This window comes from Salvelinus sp. IW2-2015, linkage group LG9 (assembly GCF_002910315.2).
Source record: "Salvelinus sp. IW2-2015 linkage group LG9, ASM291031v2, whole genome shotgun sequence".
NCBI lineage: Eukaryota > Metazoa > Chordata > Actinopteri > Salmoniformes > Salmonidae > Salvelinus > Salvelinus sp. IW2-2015.
Genome location: NC_036849.1, coordinates 23,398,394 through 23,421,779, shown reverse-complemented (window position 1 = coordinate 23,421,779; position 23,386 = coordinate 23,398,394). Strand labels below are relative to the sequence as shown.

General features: G+C 43.3%; 2 protein-coding genes across 2 annotated transcripts in view; one reads left to right on the top strand and one right to left on the bottom strand.

Annotated features, from left to right (window-relative positions):
• The window catches only part of LOC111968845 (kelch repeat and BTB domain-containing protein 11), a 340,328-nt gene that overhangs the window by 59,445 nt on the left and 257,497 nt on the right, over positions 1-23,386 (top strand). The gene's annotated exons all lie outside the window — the stretch shown is intronic.
• The window catches only part of LOC111968841 (palmitoyltransferase ZDHHC14), a 97,600-nt gene that overhangs the window by 32,895 nt on the left and 41,319 nt on the right, over positions 1-23,386 (bottom strand). The gene's annotated exons all lie outside the window — the stretch shown is intronic.

Here is a 23,386-nt window from a genome sequence, read left to right as displayed (position 1 = left end):
TTGTGTGCCCTTAGCAGTTGGCATCGACTTAAATCCTCACATTAGAGACTACTTTAAAGGAGACTGCATGAATGCACCATTTATATCACTGCAGATATGGGAAAGGGGACAAGAAGAAGCCCTGTAATTTATGACTATTGAGGAGCATCCATTCTCTGTACAGGACTTCCCAGGCAGATGCTGTTGGTTCCTGTACGTCTGCATGATGAGAGGTAATGAGGCGCATGAGTCCCACAGGGAGACTAGGAGAGCACATCCAGACACACTATCCCTGAGTAAGTACTCACTCTGCCTCTCAGATACAGGCATACTGTACAGTGGTCTGTGAGTGTGTGTGTCCCCAGTATGCAGAGGCATACAGTAGACAGGGGCCGTCGGTAACAGCAGAGGCCTACCCAGGCCACTAATTGCTCGACAACTTATGGTTTCCGTTCTCTCTTTGTCTGGTCCCATTTGGTAAATTCAACTGGCTGCAATTACTATCCCAGCAGCAGCATCTCTATTTATGGGCCATGAGGCTCCATCCAAAAGGCCTCATCGGAGCCCTTTTATCTCCCAGGCAGGTTTGATCATAATCCTCAAGACAGGCCAACAAAAAAAATGAGAAAGACCAGAGACAGGAAACCTTCCAGAGGAAGCCTTCGCTGGCTGAACATAGAGTCAATACACATTAAAATGCAGAAATAGGCTATCAAAATATTATGTATGGTGGGTTTTATTAAAATGTTGTGTGTGTGGTATGTTTTCTGGTTGCATAACATAACTCCTGTCCTGGATATCGAGGCTTTGGCAGTTATTTAAACTGCTAGTTGAAGGAAACTTTCCTCTTCAGTGGGTAACAAAGAGCAGGTTTCCTAATGATAACACTGAGCATTTACTATGACATCACAAACACTCACTTCCTATCGCCGCAGGCACACACCCTTGCTACTTCCCCTCGTAACTCTGGGCCACAGATTGTCATGTGTGCTCGTGCGTGTCAACCACTGTAATAGCCAACCACCATTGTAAAATTAAAAGGATAAGATGTGCTTTTTTCCCCCCATGACGGGATTACAAGGTGAAAAGGAATACAATTAAACAAGATGAACTTTACTGAAGTGGAAATACAGCTCTGTAAAGTAGGGCTGAGTTATTTTTGTGCAAAAGGCTTTCTTTCTGGACTGTTTGGAAATCATTACTCAGCCCTAAGATGACAGTGTGTCCTAAAGGGTTCAGTGAGCGTCCTGCTCCCGGCTGACTATGATGAAAACATCCTGAGATTCCATTCCACCCTGTTCTGCTTAGTTGTACCAATGAAAACCTGTGAGGGGTGTTTCAGTTCATTTCTGAGGAACTGGTTTCTATTTGTTCCCAGAGAAGAGCATCAGGTTTAAGGACGTGACGAGGGGTAAGGGAAAGGGAGTGTCTAGCCCACAGAGACCATCAATCTAGGCTTTAGCCAGAAGAACACCTCGCTTCTCGCAACGCTTCTCAGAGGACATCACTTTTAGGCCTATATTCCTCCTTCCCTTCATCAACATTATAGGCCTAGAGCCTAACTGATATCAAGTTACAGGATTGGTGAAAGTATATTGGTGGAGACCTATCCAAGTCTGTCAGGTTAAATAAATCCTTAAACAGGGGTTAGGGAAATTACAGTTACAGTGGGAAGGAAAATTATGTGAACACTTTAGAATGACCTGGATTTCTGCATAAATTGGTCATAATTGTATCTTCACCTAAGTCACAACAATAGACAAACAGTCTGCTTAAACTAATAACACACACAATTATAATTGTTCATGTCTTTATTGAACACACTGTGTAAACATTCACAGTGCAGGGTGGGAAAAGTATGTAAACCCTTGGATTTAATAACAAGTTGACCCTCCTTTGGCAGCAATAACCTCAACCAAACGTTTTCTGTGGTTGCGAATCAGACCTGCACAATGGTCAGGAGGAATTTTGGACCATTCCTCTTTACAAGACTGTTTCAGTTCCACAATATTCTTGGGATGCCTGGTGTGAACCACCCCTCGAGGTCATGCCACAGCATCTCAAATCGGGTTGAGGACAGGACTGACTGGGCCACTCCAGAAGGTGTATTGTCTTCTGCCATTCTGTTGTTGATTTACTTCTGTCTTTTGGGTTGTTGTCCTGTTGCATAACCTAACTTCTGTTGAGCTTCAAATTGGACATATAGCCTTACATTTGCCTGCAAAATGTCTTGATAAACTTTTCCTTTTTCCGTTGATGACAGCAAGCTGTCCAGGTCCTGAGGCAGCAAAGCAGCACCAAACCATGATGCTCCCTCCACCATACATTACAGTTGGGATGAGGTTTTGAAGTTGGTGTGCAGTGCCTTTTTCCTCCATACATAGTGTTGTGTGTTCCTTCCAAACAACAACTTTAGATTCATCTGTCCACAGAATATGTTGCCAGTAGCGCTGTGGAACATCCAGGTGCTCTTTTGCGAACTTCAGACGAGCAGCAATGTTTTTTTGGGACAGCAGTGGCTTCTTCCATGGTGTCCTCCCATGAACACCATTCTTGTTTAGTGTTTTACGTATCGTAGACCCTTCAACAAAGATGTTAGCATCTTCCAGATATTTCTGTAAGTCTTTAGCGGACACTCTAGGATTCTTCTTAACCTCATTGAGCATTCTGCACTGTGCTCTTGCAGTCATCTTTGCAGGACGGCCACTCCTAGGGAGAGTAGCAACAGTGCTGAAATTTCTAGACAATTTGTCTTACCGTGGACTGACTTTTAGAGATACTATTGTAGCCCTTTCCAGCTTCATGCAAGGAAACAAATCTTAATCTTAGGTATTCTGAGATCTCTTTTGTTCGAGGCATGGTTCAGGCAATGAGGCAATGCTTCTTCTAAATAGCAAACTCAAATTTTGTGAGTGTTTTTATTTATGGGGCAGAGTAGCTCTAACCAAAATCTCCAATCTCGTCTTATTGATTCAACTCCAGGTTAGTCAACTCCTGACTCACTTTTCTACAAGTCATTAGCCTTGGGGTTCACATACTTTTTCCAACCTACACTGAATGTTTAAATTATGTATTCAATATAGACAAGAAAAATAAAATAATGTGTGTTATTAGTTTAAGCACACTGTCTATTGTTGTGACTTAGATGAAGATCAGATCAAATTTTATGTAACATTTATGCAGAAATCCAGGTAATTCCAAAGGGTTCACATACTGAAAGGGTAGTGCTGGTGCTTTGGGGGAAACCGCATAGTATGGTTCCATCTTACTGTAATAATTGGGTAATGGAGTGGGAATGGGGTGAGAGTTAATAGCCATGGTGTGGACCTGGCAGTAACATCCTGCGAGTACAGAGTTCATCGAATTACACTGTATTCAATATGGTTGTTCAGCTAATTCATTTTATTATCAAAACATAAGCTAATTAATAAACTATACTGGGCACATTGTCACGTCAGGTGGTGTCACTCAACCCTCGTCTCTCAACTGATCTGTCCTGGTCAGTGCTATCCGGAATCCTTGGGACGTCCCTACCTTTACCCTTACCTATTTTAAATGTCAACTTCAATGAGTTAGGGATGTCCCAAGGATCCCGAAATTGCAGAGACCAATCTGTCTTGTAGAACGTGGAACTCATCTAAAAGAGAAATAAAAAATTGCGTATCCGCCTAACACTAGTTCCTAATTCTGAAAATCACTCCACTCTCGGTAGCTATGACGCACTGGCTGCTATGGCAAACCATGCTTGATCACTTGAGCAAACTTGCTCCAACCAACACCCTATTGCAAGCTTGTTTGAATGGCCATACGTCCATGCCAGATTTCATGAAAACTAATTTGTGCATTAGCTAGAACTTCACTACAATAGCTAGCTAGCTAGAGGGAGTATTCTGTATGGATTGTGTGAACTGACAATGTTAGCATTCCTGCCTTTCATTTCATATGGATTGATTTGAGACTGGTTCAGCCAGCAAGCAGACATTTACGTGCACATTTTGAATTGAATAAATACCGATTCTACCACCACAAAACACCTTAGCTAGATGTAGAATTAGGCAGTAAAGACTTGCTCATGAAAATAAAAAATGATCAATATAAGCGAAAGGTTTATGGTTTTTGGTAAGATTAACTCTGACTGGAGGATGAAACGGGGTTCTCAGTGGACTATGTCACCTTGGAAACAGTTTCGAATGTTAAGAAAGCATATTGTTGCCCAACTTCTTTTTAGCTATCCCATGACTGTTTGCGAGTTAGACAGATCAGTGCAGTTGGCTGTCGCTTTCTGATGTGAGACAAATGGTGGAATTGTGCATGTTCAATTAAAGACCACATTCACACTGGAAGAACAGACCTGTGGGTCCATTGAAATTGTGCATGGGATTTCATTACATCCCAGAGATGCTTTGTGAAACCAGAACATTACTTCCTACCTAAACAGTCAGACTTCTCCTTCCAAGGACATCATGAACATACTGTTTGATGTTAGCACATATAGAGATGTACAGACAACGTATGAAGACATCAAGTGTGAAACCACACGATGCACAGAACACATGGTAACCCCTGGCAACGGAACCTTGGAGAATTCTGACAGTGAATTAAGAAGAAATCCTGGTTGAATTCTGAATCCACATTTCACCATGGGGGAAGTCAGTCGATGGATATTGTGACACACTGCTATATCCTACCCCTACACTGACGCTGAGAGAAAAGAGACTGCTGTGAATGACAGAGAGCTCCTACCATTCACACACACACCTCTTATCAGCACCTCTCACTCTCTCCATCTCTCTTCCCTGTCCTCCCAGAGCATCTCTCTCCCCATCTCCCTGTGAGTTAATAACCACCTCCGAGTGCTTTAGAGAGGAGCTACAATGGATTAATGGAGGGTGGCTGTAAAGAACTCCACAAGCCCACTTACACAGATCAGATCAAGTGGAGGGCTTTAGAACCTCCTTTATTCTCACACTCCGCTCCAACCGGCCATTGTTCAGGTTCAAACAATGGGGCCAATGTAGCAATTAGTGTTGGGGGAGAAAAAAAAGTGACATAGCGTGCTATTATTTTGGATGATATAATATCAATACTTTGACTCCAAGTATCGGTAGCGTAACTTGTTCTCCATCTTTTTAAATAGTGAGCCAACATTTTTTCAGCCATTTTATTTCCATGACTGATCAAAACTCATTTCTTCAATCTCAGGCGCCTCTTCAACATTATGTATTCTCAGAGGTTACCAAACGTGGACCTTGCCGTTATATCTCTTGACGCCGAGAAGGCTTTTGACCAAGTTGAGTGGTCCTATCTATTCAAAGTCCTACAGAAATTTAATATTGGAGATGGGTTCATAAATTGGATCCAGCTTTTATATAGGAACCCCTGTGCGAGAATACTCACTAACCAATCATTGTCGCCCCGATTTAACCTTTACAGAGGGACAAGGCAGGGTTGTGCGCTGTCGCCTATGCTCTTCGCCCTAATCATTGAACCTCTCGCTCAGGCGATTAGATCTGATGCAGCAATACACGGCTATAATACTAAAAGATACTCTAAATAAGATTTCCCTATACGCAGATGACATTCTCCTCTATGTAACAGAACCCCAAGCTAGTATTCCAGCTATTCTTGATGTGATTAATTTGTTTGGTACCTTCTCGGGATACAGAATAAATTGGAACAAGAGTGAATTAATGCCCATACGGTTACAAAACACCTCCTGGCTAGAMCATCTTCCAGTTAAGTTATCTTCAGAAAAATTTACCTATCTAGGAATTGTAGTTACCAAACAATACTCCTTACTATTTAAAGAGAATTTCCCCTCTCTGATGCAAAAACTCAAGACAAACATACAATTTTGGAGAACTCTCCCAATTTCTCTGCTTGTAAGAATTAATGCCATTAAAATGGTCTTCCTCCCACAACTGCTCTACCTATACCAGAACATCCCAGTATTCATACCTAAATCCTTTCATAAACAACTGGACTCAATTATCAATCCTTTCATCTGGGATTATAAAACACACAGGATAGGTAAAAAACACCTCTGCAAATCCAAAATGGAAGGAGGATTGTCTCTCCCAAATTGTATATTTTATTACTGGGCCGCTAACCTCCGCGCTGTTACGTTTTTGCTGGATGACGCACGTCCGTCACCCAGCTGGCTTAGTATGGAGCGGGAGGAGTGTCACCCCTTCTCTATTGGTGCTGTGATTTTGTCGCCTGTCAATCTGGAGAGGTCACTTTATCGTAACAATCCTATTATACATAGCACAGTCCGAATCTGGAAGCAAATTAAAACCCACTTTGAGCTTAGACCAATGTCATTCATGCTCCCTGTTGCCAGGAACCCCTCCTTTGCCCCCTCTAACCTTGATAACACCTTTGAGAGTTGGAGATAAGTACCATAGGGGATTTATATATAGAAGGGACCTTTGCTTCCTTTGAGTTGCTGAGGGAAACTTAGAATCTTCCCAGAAGTAACTTTTTCAGATACCTACAAATCAGAGACTATATTAGAAAACACCTCCCAACATTTGGGAACGCTAAGCCTTCCATGTTTGACGGATGCATAAAAACATCCCCCACCTCAGACAAACTGATATCTCGTCTATATGATGCTTTTCAATCTGTTAGCACACCTTCTACAGATGCCATTATGGCAAAATGTGAGGAAGAACTAGGGACTGACATTTCGGTGGCAGACTGGGAAGATAGCTTGGAGTATATCCACACCTGCTCCATTAACTCCAGACATCGTCTCATACAATTCAAGGTATTACACAGATTACACTATTCCAAAACCAAACTGCATAGGATATTTCCTGATACATCCCCTATGTGTGATAAATGTCAGGCTGCACAGGGTACACTACTCCACTGCTTTGCTCTATGCTCTAGCTTGTATGGTTACTGGTGTGGAATTTTTAGGATCCTCTCTGAAGTTCTGGAGACTTCAATTGACCCAGACCCGCTTCTGATAATCCTGGGAGTGTCTGATTCCCTAAACGGATTAACCAACCCTCAAAAACAACTCATCTCTTACAGTCTCATTTCGGCAAAAAAACTAATCTTGTTGTTTTGGGAAAGAGGGAAGCGCCCACTACCAAATTATGGCTCAGTGAATTGGCAAACACTGTACACTTAGAAAGGATTAGATATATTCTGAACAATAAATTATCAACATTTGATCAAATCTGGCAGCCTTTCCTCTCTTACTTGGACCATTCGGCGCTGTGAATTTGTACTTTTTAACGCACTCTCAATTGTAATATTTTAATCCACCTTTGGGCAGCATGTGCTGGCACCGCCACCCGAGCAGTCGGGAGGGGAATAAGGGGAAGGGATAAAGGGGGGGGGAAGAAGTGGGGGAGGGATAAAGGGGGGGAAAAGGGGGGGGGTGACACCTACCCTCTTTCTTTCTACCTGTCCTTGTTCTGTATGTCTTGTTTTGTAATATTTGTTTTGTACCCTTTTTGTTTCTGCCTGCTCTTTTATGTTTAGATAAGAATTGTATACCTGTCTTATACCTATACACCATTCGTGTGTGTTCAATAAAAAATATTTGAACGAAAACTCATTCTCATGCTCTCTCTGATCCCTCTACAGCAAACATATAGTGAGCAATGTTTAGAACATAAAAATCGCAATAAAATCCCAGTATTGCATAGCAATATATATATATAAAATCGTGAGATACGCAATACATATCGGCACATACATTTCGTGGTACCTGCCAATTCCCAGCCCCAGTATCAATGTGGCAGTAATGTAGCGGAACACAGTAACGTAGGCTGTGTTTTAAAGCCTTACTGATCAGATGTTTTAAGTGAGATTACCACTCATTTGGTAAGGACTTGAGGCCGTCTCTATTGAGAAAGTTTGTATTGAATCCGTGTGTGTGGCAAGCAGTTCCTCACTCTGGTTCAGCGAGACCGGTTCCACGTCCTCACTCTGGTTCAGCGAGACCGGTTCCACGTCCTTACTCTGGTTCAGCGAGACCGGTTCCACGTCCTCACTAACTGAGGCAGTCTTTCTTGGCAGTTACTCAACTCTCTCCCTCTCCTCCTCTACCAGAGCAGCTATCAGTCAGTCAGACTCTAGAACCGTATCTTGCCACAAAATACTACCTCAAATGTTGCCAATATTATGCAGGAGCAAAGAGACAACGTTCATCATTGTGAGTTTTATCTTGATAGAAAACTGTGTCAGTCAATCTACTTTGGGCTGTTCTGTATAAGACAGTGATTCATGCCCAGTCACACCATGTGACTGAGGAAGAAACAGTTTGGAGCACATCCTCTGAGGGCTAAAGACATGTCTGACAGGCATACACGAGTACTGTGGTGAGACTATAACCCCGGTTCCACTGCTGTGCCTCTCCTCCGCCCCGCCTGTAACAGGATGGTCTGTCTGCCAGCGTGGGCAGGAGGAGAATAGAGGGATAGAAGGGTGGGAGGATGGAGAACGATGGTGAGGAGAGCTGTGAACTATAAGTAGAGCCTTCCTGATTGAATGCATTTGTCGACAACACACAACATGCACTCACACATGAACATGGATTGTTTGATTTCTCAGCAGCATTGAAGGAAACCCTCAAAATAATCATATAGAGTCCAGTAGCCAATAGGGTCCAGCAGCCAATAAAAACCTTAAATGTCAGTGAATCCTCATTATATTCCTCTCCATCATACACACACTGGGAGAGGAGCAGGAGTTTAGCACGGCCACTGGCTTTAGAAACATCCTCTGACATTTACTGGCTAGCCTATCGCTAGGTCTCTGGCACGCACAGCAGAAGAGACATATCCTGCCTGGTTTCGGTAATGAAAGCCTTTGAAGTTGGCATGCTTCCGCCTAGAGGATGCCAGTCTCTCAGTCTCTGCAGCAATGCCACGTCTGACCAGGGCCTGCACTGCTAAATATGGCAGACAGACAGACATGATGCATGGAAAGACGAGCTGCAGTAACAAGTGGTGATCGATATACTAGTGGCTGATTACTGAAGAGTTCCTGTTACGATGCTATTCCTCAGTTCACAGTCACACTCAGAGCAGGAAAAGGACAGGTGCTCATTGACTTACACAGCAGGCTTCATCCACTAAGCCCTTTCCTCAAGAGAAAGTTGAGGACAGGACCGAGCAGGACTGAAAACACAACACTTCCTGTAATTGGACACACACTGCTTCCCAGACATAGGGAGGCATTGAAGAGGCACCTTTTTCTGTCCAATTCAGTATGTAGTTTCACAACAGATCAATACCAGAGGTGAACTTGAGCCCTGTACCACTTTGAATAGAAGACAACAGCATTACTTATTAATGAGGGTGCTGGGAAAAAAGGAACAACCAGTTCAGTTGCGGTCAAAAATGACTTCATGTGAAGAGCTTACAGCACACGCTGATAACATAAGCTGAACAACGTAACACAAGCACTTGGGCCGGAGACTAAATTGGAGATTGTGCACACCATGACGCCAATCATCCGTAGCAGTCGGTATCCTTTTGAGGACCACACAGGTACACTAAGACAGTAGTACCCAACCTGGGGTATCTAGACAGGGTACTTGGGAAGACTGGTAAAAATGCACACAAGGAAGTACTTTGTGGCTGCTCCGGACAGAGCTAAATGTGATTCGGGGTACAGAAAACAAAAGATTGGGAATCATAAGGTTCGATGTCCATTCTAAAACCTAATTCTATGGTTTTAAAGTTCCACACAGTCAATCCAGGTCATATCGGGTCACTACAGTATACCAATACTGCTGTAGTATCATTATACACTGAACAAAAATATAAACGCAACATGTAAAGTGTTGGTCCCATGTTTCATGAGCTGAAACAAAAGATCCCAGAAATTTTCCATAATCACAAAAAGCTTATTTCTCTCAAATGTTGTGCACAAATTTCTTCACATTCCTGTTACTCAGCATTTCCCCTTTGCCAAGATAGTCCATCCACCTGACAGGTGTGGCATATCAAGAAGCTGATTAAACAGCATGGTCATTACACAGGTGCACCTTGTGCTGGGGCAACAAAAATGTACAGTTTTGTCACAACATGCCATCGATGTCTCAAGATGAGGAAGTGTGCAATTGGCATGCTCACTGCAGAAATGTCTGCAGTCAGCGCTATTGACAGAGAATTTAATGTAAATTTTTCAACCATAAGCTGCCGCCGTCGCTTTAGAGAATTTGGCAGCTTGTCCAACATGCCACACAACCGCAGAGCACGTGTAAAATCATGCCAGCCCAGGACCTCCACATCTGGCTTCTTCACCTGCGGGATCATGAAAGACCAGCCACCCAGACAGCTGATGAAACTGTGGATTTGCACAACCAAAGATCATCTGGGAAGCTCATCTGTGTGTTCATCGTCCTTACCAGGGTCTTGACCTGACTGCAGTTCGGTGTCGAAACCAACTGCAGTGGGAAAATGTTCACCTTCGATGGCCACTGGCATGCGGGAGAAGTATGCTCTTCACGGATGAATCCCGGTTTCAACTGTACCGGGCATTAAGCAGACGTTGTGTGGGCAAGTGGTTTGCTGATGGCAACRTTGTGAACAGAGTGCCCCATGGTGGAGGTGGGGTTATGGTATGGGCAGGCAACAGCTACGGACAATGAACACAATTGCATTTTATTGATGGCAATTTGAATGCACAGAGATACCGTGACGAGATCCTGAGGCCCATTGCCGTGCCATTCCTCCACCGCCATCACCTCATGTTTCATCATGATCATGCACTGCCCCATGTCGCAAGGATCTGTACACAATTCCTGGAAGCTGAAAATGTCCCAGTTCTTCCATAGCCTGCATACTCACCAGACAGGTCACCCATTGAGCATGTTTGGGATGCTCTGGATCTACATGTATGATAGCGTGTTCCAGTTCCCGCCAATTTCCTGGAATTTCACACAGCCATTGAAGAGTGGAACAACATTCCACAGGACACAATCAACAGCCTGATCAACTCTATGTGAAGGAGATGTGCCATGCTGCATGAGGCAAATGGTGGTTACACCAGATACTAACTGGTTTTCAGATTATATAATTTTTTTTAAGGTGACCAATCGATGCATATTTTTCTGTGACTAACAGATGCATATCTGTTATGGGCAATCCATAGATTAGAGCCTATTGAATTTATATATGTGTGTATGTGTGTTGTGTTGTGTTGTGTTGTGGTGTGGTGTGTGTGTGAGAGAGAGAGAGAGAGAGAGAATGAGTGAGAGACGGCAGACTGCCTGTCTCCCAGCATTGCTGTTCCCCCGTGGAGGGAGTGTATGGTTCTTGACAGAGCAGAGTGTAATGTGTGATAGATCGCACTTCAGGGACCTGATAATCACATCACCCTCTATCGCCTATCAGCTGACCACCACAGGACACCCTTCACATGGACACAGGGAGCCCTCACACTCCCCTCCTGTCCCTCCCTCTCCCTCTTTCCAAGCCCCCACTATCTGTCTTTCTTTGTCGTGTTTTTGTCTGCAAATTGCGACTCACCACAGAGCTGTAGCATAAACAAAGTGGAACACAGCATGCAGAAACTATAAGCTAAATTCCTTCCTCCTCTCACACCATGAAGGGCGCTGAGGCAGAGAGAGACACCGCTTTCAATTCAAAAAGGCTTTATTGGAATGGGAAACATGTTTCCACTGTCAAAGCAAATGGAATAAACAATAAAGGGAAATAAACAACAGTAAACATTAAACTCAARTTTTAAAAGAATATAAACATTTCAAATGTTATTATTGGCTATGTACAGTGTTGTAACAACGTGCAAATCTTAACATAAACTAGTAATGTAGTTAACTAGTGATTATCTAGCTTGTCTTGAAAGGGAAAATAAATAAACAGATAAACCACAAATCTTGCTGCTGTGATTGCACATTGCAGTATTTCACCTAACCGATATGGAAGTTTATCAATGTTTGATTTGTTTTCAAATTCTTTGTGGGTCTGTGTGCTTTGTGGGAAATGTGTCTCTGTGGTTATACATTTGCCAGGAGGTTAGGACGTGTAGCTCAGTGAGCACATAGCCTGTCTTCTAGTGAGAGCCAGGTCTGCTGTGGCAGAGTCTGTGCATAGTGGTCAGGTATTCTGCCACTGTGTACTCTCTGTTTAGGGCCAGATAACATTCCAATTTGCTTAGTTTTTTGTTGTTGATTATTTTCAGTGTATCAAATAGTTATCTTTTTCAGAATTTGGTTGTGTCTAAATGTGTTTTGGTCCTGGGGCTCTGTTTGTGAACCAGCCCCAGAACCAGCTGGCTGAGTTCATCTCTCTGTAGGGTGGGCTTTGTGGTGGCATCACTTCCTTTAGGTGGTTGTACAATTTAACTGCTCTTTTCTGGATTGTTGATAACTAGTGTGTATTAGAGGTCGACCGATTATGATTTTTCAACGCCGATACCGATTATTTGAGGGGGGGGGGAAAGCCGATACCGATTAAATCGGCCGATTTTTAAAAATGTATTTGTAATAATGACAATTACAACAATACTGAATGAACACTTATTTTAACTTAATATAATACATCAATAAAATCAATTTAGCCTCAAATAAATAATGAAACATGTTCAATTTGGTTTAAATAATGCAAAAACAAAGTGTTGGAGAAGAAAGTAAAAGTGCAATATGTGCCATGTAAGAAAGCTAACGTTTCAGTTCCTTGCTCAGAACATGAGAACATATGAAAGCTGGTGGTTCCTTTTAACATGAGTCTTCAATATTTCCAGGTAAGAAGTTTTAGGTTGTAGTTATTATAGGAATTATAGGACTATTTCTCTCTATACGATTTGTATTTCATATACCTTTGACTATTGGATGTTCTTATAGGCACTTTAGTATTGCCAGTGTAACAGTATAGCTTCCATCCCTCTCCTCGCCGCTACCTGGGCTCGAACCAAGAACACATCGACAACAGCCACCCTCGAAGCAGCGTTACCCATGCAGAGCAAGGGGAACAACTACTCCAAGTCTCAGAGCGAGTGACGTTTGAAACGCTATTAGCRCGCAATCCGCTAACTAGCTAGCCATTTCACATCGTTTACACCAGCCTAATCTCGGGAGTTGATAGGCTTGAATTCATAAACAGCAGAGCTGCTGGCAAAACGCAAGAAAGTGCTGTTTGAATGAATGCTTATGAGCCTGCTGGTGCCCACCATCGCTGTCAGACTGCTCTATCAAATCATAGACTTAATTATAACATAATAACAAACAGAAATACGAGCCTTAGGTCATTAATATGGTCAAATCTGGAAACTATCAGCTCGAAAACAAAACATTTATTCTTTCAGTGAAATACGGAACCGTTCCGTATTTTATCTAACGGGTGGCATCCATAAGTCTAAATATTCCTGTTACATTGCAAAACCTTCAATGTTATGTCATAATTATGTAAAATTCTGKCAAATTAGTTCGCAATGAGCCAGGCGGCCCAAACTGTTGCATATACCCTGACTCTGCGTGCAATGAACGCAAGAGAAGTGACACAATTTCACCTGGTTAATATTGCCTGCTAACCTGGATTTCTTTTAGCTAAATATGCAGGTTTAAAAATATATACTTCTGTGTATTGATTTTAAGAAAGGCATTGATGTTTATGGTTAGGTACACGTTGGAGCAACGACAGTCCTTTTTCACGAATGCGCACTGCATCGATTATATGCAACGCAGAACACACTAGATAAACTAGTAATATCATCAACAATGTGTAGTTATAACTAGTGATTATGATTGATTGATTTTTTTTTTTTTTTATAAGATAAGTTTAATGCTAGCTAGCAACTTACCTTGGCTTCTTACTGCATTCGCGTAACATGCGGACTCCTCGTGAGGCAGGTGGTTAGAGCGTTGGACTAGTTAACCGTAAAGTTGCAAGATGGAATCCCTGAGCTGACATGGTAAAAATCTGTTGTTCTGCCCCTGAACAAGGCAGTTAACCCACCGTTCCTAGGCCTTCATTGAAAATAAGAATGTGTTCTTAACTGACTTGCCTAGTTAAATAAAAGTGTGTAAAAATCTTATTTTTTATTTTTACGGCAAAATCGGCATCCAAAATTACCGATTTCCGGTTGTTATGAAAACTTGAAATCGGCCCTAATTAAAATCGGCCATTCCGATTAAATCGGTCGACCTCTAGTGGGTATAGTCCTAATTCTGCTCTGTATGCATTGTTTGAGGTTTTGCGTTGTACACAAAGTATGTTTCTGCAGAATTCTGCATGCAGTCTCAATTAGATGTTTATTCCATTTTGTGAATTCTTGGTTAGTGAGTGGACTCCAGAACTCACAACCATAGAGGGTTCTGACCGAATTATATTTAGCCAGATCCTAATTGTGATGTTGAGTTTTATGTTCCCTTTGATGGCATAGAAGGCCCTTCTTGCCTTGTCTCAGATCATTCACAGCCTTGTGGAAGTTACCTGTGTTTTTCCACCGTGCTTCTACATCTGCGTTGCTTGCTGTTTAGGGTTTTAGGCTGGGTTTCTGTATAGAACTTTGTAACATCTGCTGATGTAAAAAGGGCTTTATAAATACATTTGATTGATTGATGTTTAGGTCATGGTAGGTATCGTTTTTCGTGTGCTCTAGGACAATGGTGTCTAGATGGAATTTGTATTTCTGGTCCTGGCGACTGGACCTTTTTTGGAACGCCATTATTTTTTATCTTACYGAGATTCACTGTCAAGGCCAAAGTCTGACAGAATCTGTGCAGAAGATCTAGGTGCTAAGCACCAGATCATCTGCAAACAGTAGACATTTAATTTCTGAGTCCAGTAGGGTGAGGGTGGGTGCTGCACACTGTTCTAGTGCCCGCGCCAATTCATTGATATATGTGACCCACAACCTGGATTCGCTCCTATGTAGCAAAATTTGAATTTTTTTATTTTTTACATTGGACAAAAGTAGAGACTCCGAGCTAGAAAGTGGCATATCATACACTGCAGTTGAGGAACAATGGGAAAGTAATTCGGCTTTGAAAGTTGATAAACTTGTAACCCCACTTTTGAGAAAATGGCTCTTGAATGTTTTGGTACGCCTACTGGAGAGCTCCTGTTTGTCTACACCAATTCAGTATCGTTCACACCCTCTTAAGTCTTAGCACCACCCATCTCTTTAAGGATTCACATGAGGCCATGTGCTAAACAGAGTAAGTAGTGTTGTACAGAACCAAAGACTTCAAGACTAAAAGTGATAAATGTAGTAGCCTAAAATAAGGAAAAACTCCAAATAAAAATACACTATCTAGTCCGTGGCCTATATTCTAATCTGACTTTGGTGAAAGTCATGTTCTTCACATTACCGTCTGGTAAAGAGTTTATTTGTCACATGCACAGGATACAAAAAGATGTAAACGGTACAGTGAAATGGTTACTTGCATATTTGCATAATAGAAATATCAAAAACAGAAAGTGACCAGATAAAAATATTTTAAAATGACGCTTACCCAGACACACTTTTCTAAATTGATGGGTCATGTGAAGGAAATGCTATAACCACCTCCCAGCCACATCTGTCTAAGTGGATTGGTCACTGTTGTCTAGACATGTACACGTTCATGAAATACAATAGACGTCCATAATCACCCCCATACACACCTGTCTAACTTGATGGGTCATGTAATCATCTAACAAAATGGTGTCTTTTGTTTAGACATGTAGCTAAACAATGAACCGGCATAATCCCAACTCATTCTACTACCAATTCAAATCAACTCCTTCGCATAAAGTTGATCAGGCTGGTGATTGTGGCCTGTGGAATGTTGTTCCACTCCTCTTCAATGGCTGTTTGAAGTTGCTGGATTTTGGCGGGAACTGGAACATGCCGTCATACACGTTGATCCAGAGCTTCTCAAAACAGGCTCAATGAGTGATATGTCCGAGTATGCAGGCCATGGAAGAACATACATTTTTCAGCTTCCAGGAATTGTGTACAGATCCTTACGACATGGGGCAGTGCATTATCATACTGAAACATGAGGTGATGGCGGTGGAGGAATGGCACGACAATGGGCCTCAGGGTCTCGTCATGTTCTCTGTGCATTCAAACTGCCATCGATAAAATGCAATTGTGTTCATTGTCCATAGCTGTTGCCTGCCCATACCATAACTCCACCACCATGGGGCACTCTGTTCACAACGTTGACATCAGCAATCCACTCGCCCACGTCTGCCATATGCCCGGTACAGTTGAAACCGGGATTCATCCGTGAAGAGCATACTTCTCCCACCTGCCAGTGGCCATCGAAGGTGAACATTTTCCCACTGAAGTTGGTCACAACACCAAACTACAGTCAGGTCAAGACCCTGGTGAGGACGATGAACACGCAGATGAGCTTCCCAGATGATCTTTGGTCGTGCAAACCCACAGTTTCATCAGCTGTCCAGGTGGCTGGTCTTTCATGATCCCGCAAGTGAAGAAGCCGGATGTGGAGGTCCGCCTACACAGAAGCCATACACATGGTCTGCGGTTGTGAGGCCGGTTGGACGTACTGAAAATGTTTCTAAAACGACGTTGGAGGCGGCTTATGGTAGAGAAATAATCATTAAATTCTCTGTCAACAGCTCTGGTGGACATTCCTGAGGTCAGCATGCCAATTGCACGCTCCCTCAACTTGAGATAACAGTGAAGAGGCGACTCCGGGATGCTGGCCTTCAAGGCAGAGTTGCAAAGAAAAAGCCATATCTGACTGGCCAATAAAAAGAAAAGATTAATATGGGCAAAAGAACACAGACACTACACTGGACAGAGGAACTCTGCCTAGAAGGCCAGCATCCCGGACTCACCTCTTCCTTGTTGATGTTGAGACTGGTGTTTTGCGGGTACTATTTAATGAAGCTGCCAGTTGATGACTTGTGAGGCGTCCGTTTCTCAAACTAGACACTAATTTACTTGTCCTCTTGCTCAGTTGTGCACCGGGGCCTCCCACTCTTTCTATTCTGGTTAGACCCAGTTTGCGCTTTTCTGTGAAGGGAGTAGTACAGTATTGTATGAGATCTTCAATTTCTCGCATGGAATAGCCTTCATTTCTCAGAACAAGAATAGACCGACGAGTTTCAGRAGAAAGTMCTTTGTTTCTGGCCATTTTGAGCCTGTATTCAAACCCCCAAATGCTGATGCTCCAGATACTCAACTAGTCTAAAGAAGGCCAGTTTTATTGCTTCTTTAATCAGAACAGTTTTCAGCTGTGCTAACATAATTGCAAAAGGGTTTTCTAATGATCAATCAGCCTTTTAAAATGATAAAAACTTGGATTAGCTAACACAACGTGCCATTGGAACACAGGTGTGATGGTTGCTGATAATGGGCCTCTGTACGCCTATGTCGATATTCCATTTTAAAAAACAGCTGTTTCCAGTTACAATAGTCATTTACAACATTAACAATGTCTACACTGTATTTCTGATCAATTTGATGCTATTTTAAATGGACAAAAAAAGAGATTTTCTTTCAAAAACAAGGACATTTCTAAGTGACCCCAAATGGTAGTGTAGATTGTCATTTTGTTGTGATCTGATAGGGGTGTCAAGTGGGCTGACTGAACACTCAGAGACTGGGTTGAGGTCAGTAATAAAGTAGTCTACAGTAAGGCCTACTACTGCCAAGTGATGAGCTATAGGTGTAACTAGAGTAGGAGTCCCCTCAAAGCCTATCATGGACTATGTACATACCCAACATGTGAGAGAGCTGCAGGAGTTGTGACCCGTTTTTGTTGGTTATGTTCTCGTAGTTGTGTCTAGGGGGGTACATCTCTCTCCCTCTGTGACCCAGTCCCTCCATTATTCCAGAAGAACCAGATCCATGACTCAATGTGCCTAWATTTAGTAATTCACTCACCCAAACACCAGACCTGGTCCTGTGAACCCACGGCTCGTCACCTTCAACAACACTGTCTTTCAAATGGAATCAAACTAATTAAAAACAACAAAGAAACAGAACCAAAATACGGTCAACAATAACAGCTTTTGGGTGAAATACTAAGTTTTCTCATCTCTCATAGGCCCAGGAGTCTGTTTCAAACATCAAAACTGCTAGACAATGTGGGCTTGTAAAAATAAAAACACACAGAAATTTGAGTTGAAGTGGTGGCTGTATCAGCCCATTTACAGACGTGCTGCCAGACTCTGGTATTTTCCCACAACATATTAACCCAGGCAGGCAGGGAGATGATGACATGGAGCCGAGTTACCAGTGAGTTTCCAGTCTGTGTCGGCAGTTACAGCTCTGTTAAACACTGACAGTTAAAACCAATCATCAGCTTCATAACACCATACGCTGTAAAGAAAGCGACTATTTCATTCCAGCAGCAGAGTGGGCTGTGGAATGATAATCAATCCAGTGAAAAAGAGCAGACACAACAAACCATGTTGTCAACACTGCATACTCACACCTTCTCCTAATGCTGTGAAGCACACACACACAGAGCTCCACTAATAAGAGAAAACAAGGCTTGCTCCTCTGCAGACAATGCCAGTCTTCTCCTCAGAGACTTGCAGTTAGTGTGTGTGTGTGTGTGTGTATAGTTATATAAGGATGCTGCACTACTGGAGGAGAGGAGAGCATGGCTGTCTGGGCTGAGGAGGAATGGGAACAGTACAACAGTCAGCCTGAGAAATACAGTCTGGAAATGTGAGGAATGAGCCCTGACGTACGTGTGTGTTTGATGGAAAGGGAGATGGAATAGTTGGTGAACGAGAGCAGGCCAGAGAGATTAATGCAATATAGTGAAAGAAAGAAAGCGGGGAAAGATGGATCCAGGAATGTGAAGATGGAGTGAAGACAGAGACGAAACAAAGAAACAGAGAGTGAGTGAGCGTCCAGAGCAGAGGATGCCAACTCCTTGTAGGAGCTGGATAAGTGCTAACAGATGTGCTCTAAGGCATCTGCATATCATCCAGCCACACCATGAATAGAGCATTACAGTGGGCAATGGTTGGGAGGGGGGGGACCAGAGTCAGAGAAATGGCATTTAAAAAGGTCAATCAGCAGTTGCTACATCCATTTATGGACTTGTAAAGTAATTATATTTACTCAAGAATATAAACTTACAAATGCCTCATGATCTTAGTTGAACTGTCCTACCCCCATCAGAACCCAAAACATAAGATTGTTTCACTCCAATATTTGTAAACAAAGTAAATGTTAAACACCTTAAAGCCTCAAAACATGGTTAAAGCTATCATGTTGATATCATGGATGGTCCGCCCTTGCATCCATAGCAGCTTGTGAATTTGAGAATGATTACATTTCTCCAGCCCCATCCTTCAGCTTTTTACCAAAACAGTGGCGGTGAGTGTGCTTTGTTGTTGTTTAAATAGCTGATTGGACCTTTAACATGGCTTTTTCCTCTCTCCTCACTATCAGAACAACCAGGGATATTTTTCTGTCAGTGGGTTGAACCTGGCAATCCTGAAAAAAAGAGCTATAGCCTGAGGTGGTTGTATGGGTAGCATTAGTCAGGACTGCAGCTTTCACAAACTGGAGGAATGCTCTGTACTTGGGCTGGATGGGTATAGCGTGCCCCAACATGCTCCTAAAATCATCATTGTGCAATAGCTGGATCCAGAAGTTTCTATCAAGAAGAGGTAAATACACAGTTCTGGCTGGATCTAGGTAGCAGCAAATCAATGCTTGGTACACCACTACAGATATACCCTTGGACCTGGGCAAGAGGCAATTTGTTTGGACGCTGACAATGACAGACATGGGCATGGTAGTGGTAGGTGCTCCTGGGATGGACTACAGAGCTGACAGAGTCACTGCTCTGAACATGGGAGACGTAGTTTTGAAGAGGTGTAATGGGCTCAAGTTCCCACAGCAGATGCAGGGCAGAGTTCATTCAGAGTGCATCCTCTGATGCCACACACGTTGACATTAACTGAAGGGGGGGGGGGGGGAAGCGAGTGTTTTATTTGGATCAACATTGTTCATTTTTCAACCCTATAGTTTGTTTATTCTCCAAATCAATAATTTGATAATCATCCCAAATGACCGGTGTTGTTCAAAGCTGGTGCTCCAAGGCCTTTCTGTGCTACCATGCCTCTGCTCCCTCCCAAAGCTTCGAGCCTTTTCTGTGTGACCCTACAGTACAGTACCTCCCCTCCCTCCCAAAGCTTAAGTCTACAAACAAGATGGATAAAAACACCACTCTGCTGTTTGTTTAACGAGGGCCTGAAGAAAAACTCCTGATTCAGACTCCTGACACAGATAAGAGCATAATACACTGTGTATACAAAACATTAACAACACCTTCCTAATCTTGAGTTGCACACCCTTTCTCCCTCAGAACAGCCTCAATTCGTTGGGGCATGGACTGTTGAAAGCGTTGCACAGGGATGCTGGTACATGTTGACTCCAATGCTTCCTACAGTTGTGTCAAGTTGGATGGATGTCCTTTTGGTGGTGGATCATCCTTGATAGACACGGAAAACTGTTTTCAACTTTTCTTGAAAAACCCAGCGGAATTGCAGTTCTTGACACAAACCTGTGCGCCAGGCACCTACTACCATACCCAATTCAAAAGACACTTAAATATTTTGTCACCTTCTGAATGTCACACACACAATCCATGTCACAATTGTTTCAAGGTTTAAAATCCTTCTTTAACCGGTGTCCTCCCCTTCATCTACACTGATTGAAGTGTAGATGAAGTGTATTTAACAAGTGACATCAATAAGGGATCATAGATTTCACCAGGTCAGTCTGTAATGGTAAGAACAGGTGTTCTTAATGTTTTGTACAATCAGTATCTGTAAGGAGTTAATGTATATAGATTATCATATAAGAGATTCACAGTGGGAAAGTACAGGAGCTAGGTTTCACCAAAAGCTGCTTAACTAGAGTCTATCAAAAGTGAGAGAAACGATATAGGTCCATACTTCCAAATGTATTTATTGGTCTTAAAGTTGATCACGTCTCGTGTCAAATGTGAGGTCTCAATGAAAGAGGAAAAACCCGGATTGCCCGCCAGACAAAGAGACACTTGAACAAACACCAACATACAATAGCATTTCTATATTTCATCATCATCCAGGGAAGCTCCAGACTCGGCAGCTTCTATAGCTAAGCAACATTTCATTCCACAGAGCAGCTCAGAACGGCTCTTCTGGTTTAGGCTCTTCTCGAGAGGCTTACAGGAGACCGAGGAAATCAGAGCTAGGTTTGACTGTGTCTGCTCTCGGTTATCTCTCTGGAGATGTCAGAGGAGTAGGAGAGATCCTCCTGGCTCAGCCCACAGCAGCAGAAGAGGCATCAGACTGTCAGAAGCTTGCTCCATAGTGAGACTAGATGACCTTTGACCTGCCAGGGGACAACTGGCACACCACCACCCGAGGGGGAGAGGCATCAGTCACAGCTAACATGACCACTGGTCTGGGCATAGCAGGTGGAGGTCAGGGAGAGAAGGAAGGGGAGAGAGAGACGGGGAAAGATATGGTGAGGACATGAGAAGGAAGGAGGGAGACGGGGAAAGATATGGTGAGGACATGAGAGAAGGAAGGAGGGAGAGGGGAAAGATATGGTGAGACATGAGAAGGAAGGAGGGAGACGGGGAAAGATATGGTGAGGACATGAGAGAAGGAAGGAGGGAGACGGGGAAAGATATGGTGAGGACATGAGAGAAGGAAGGAGGGAGACGGGGAAGATATGGTGAGGACATGAGAGAGGAAGGAGGGAGACGGGAAAGATATGGTGAGGACATGAGAGAAGGAAGGAGGGAGACGGGGAAAGATATGGTGAGGACATGAAGAGAAGGAAGGAGGGAGACGGGGAAAGATATGGTGAGGACATGAGAGAAGGAAGGAGGGAGACGGGAAAGATATGGTGAGGACATGAGAGAAGGAAGGAGGGAGACAGGGAAAGATATGGTGAGGACATGAGAGAAGGAAGGAGGGAGACAGGGAAAGATATGGTGAGGACATGAGAGAAGGAAGGAGGGAGAACGGGAAAGATATGGTGAGGACATAGAAGAAGGAAGGAGGGAGACGGGGAAAGATATGGTGAGGACATGAGAGAAGGAAGGAGGAGAACGGGGAAAGATATGGTGAGGACATGAGAGAAGGAAGGAGGGAGACGGGGAAAGATATGGTGAGGACATGAGAGAAGGAAGGAGGGAGACGGGAAAGATTTGGGGAAATGAGAGAAGGAAGGAGGGAGACGGGAAAGATATGGTGAGGACATGAGAGGAAGGAGGAGGAGACAGGGAAAGATATGGTGAGGACATGAGAAGAGGAAGGAGGAGACAGGGAAGATATGGTGAGGACATGAGAGAAGGAAGGAGGGAGACAGGGAAAGATATGGTGAGGACATGAGAGAAGGAAGGAGGGAGACAGGGAAGATATGGTGAGGACATGAGAGAAGGAAAAGGGAGACAGGGAAAGATATGGTGAGGACATGAGAGAAGGAAGGAGGGAGACGGGGAAAGATATGGTGAGGACATGAGAGAAGGAAGGAGGGAGACAGGGAAATATATGGTGAGGACATGAAGGAAGGAGGGAGACAGGGAAAGATATGGTGAGGACATGAGAAGGAAGGAGGGAGAGGGGAAAGATATGTGAGGCATGAAGAAGGAAGGAGGGAGACGGGGAAAGATATGGTGAGGACATGAGAGAAGGAAGGAGGGAGACAGGGAAAGATATGATGGACGAGGAGAGGAGGAGGGAGACGGGGAAAGATAATGGTGAGGACATGAGAGAAGGAAGGAGGGAGACAGGGAAAGATATGGTGAGGACATGAGAGAAGGAAGGAGGGAGACAGGGAAATATATGGTGAGGACATGAGAGAAGGAAGGAGGGAGACAGGGAAAGGAGGAGGGAGGAAAAGAAGGACGTGTGCGAGACACGTGTGTGATTGAGTAGGGACGTGACAAATTTGAAAAAATTGGTTTCCTGTTAAAACATTAAGAAAATTCCACATTTGCGTCTCAAGGTGAGTCCATTTCAGATGGTTAAGCATTGCACCTGTACTACCATTACTGTACCTTAATTACACCTCGCAATGTTTGCATTTCCTCATATAACTTCTAAAAGTATTGCCATACAGGACTTTGCTGCTGTCGCTTGCCTTTCTCTGCCATTTTCTCAACTGTAAATGACGATGACGTAGTAGTGTAGAGTCGACTCCAAAATAACTGATTCCTCAACTCCTTGCATATCGACTCACGATGTCGACTCCCATTTCTGAGTGTTCAGTATTTTTGGGATGGAGGAGACCGATTAGTTTGCCACACTTCCGGGAACACAAACACTTGCATCTTTCAGAGAGAGAGAGGAGAGGGGCACAGTACAGGCAGGTAGATCACCAAGCATTCAGAATCAGAACTGTGCACTAGGCCCATCTATCTTCAATCAACAGCAATGGAATTCTGTATGTAGCAATTTCTTGGCTTGCAATATCACTCAACAAGGCC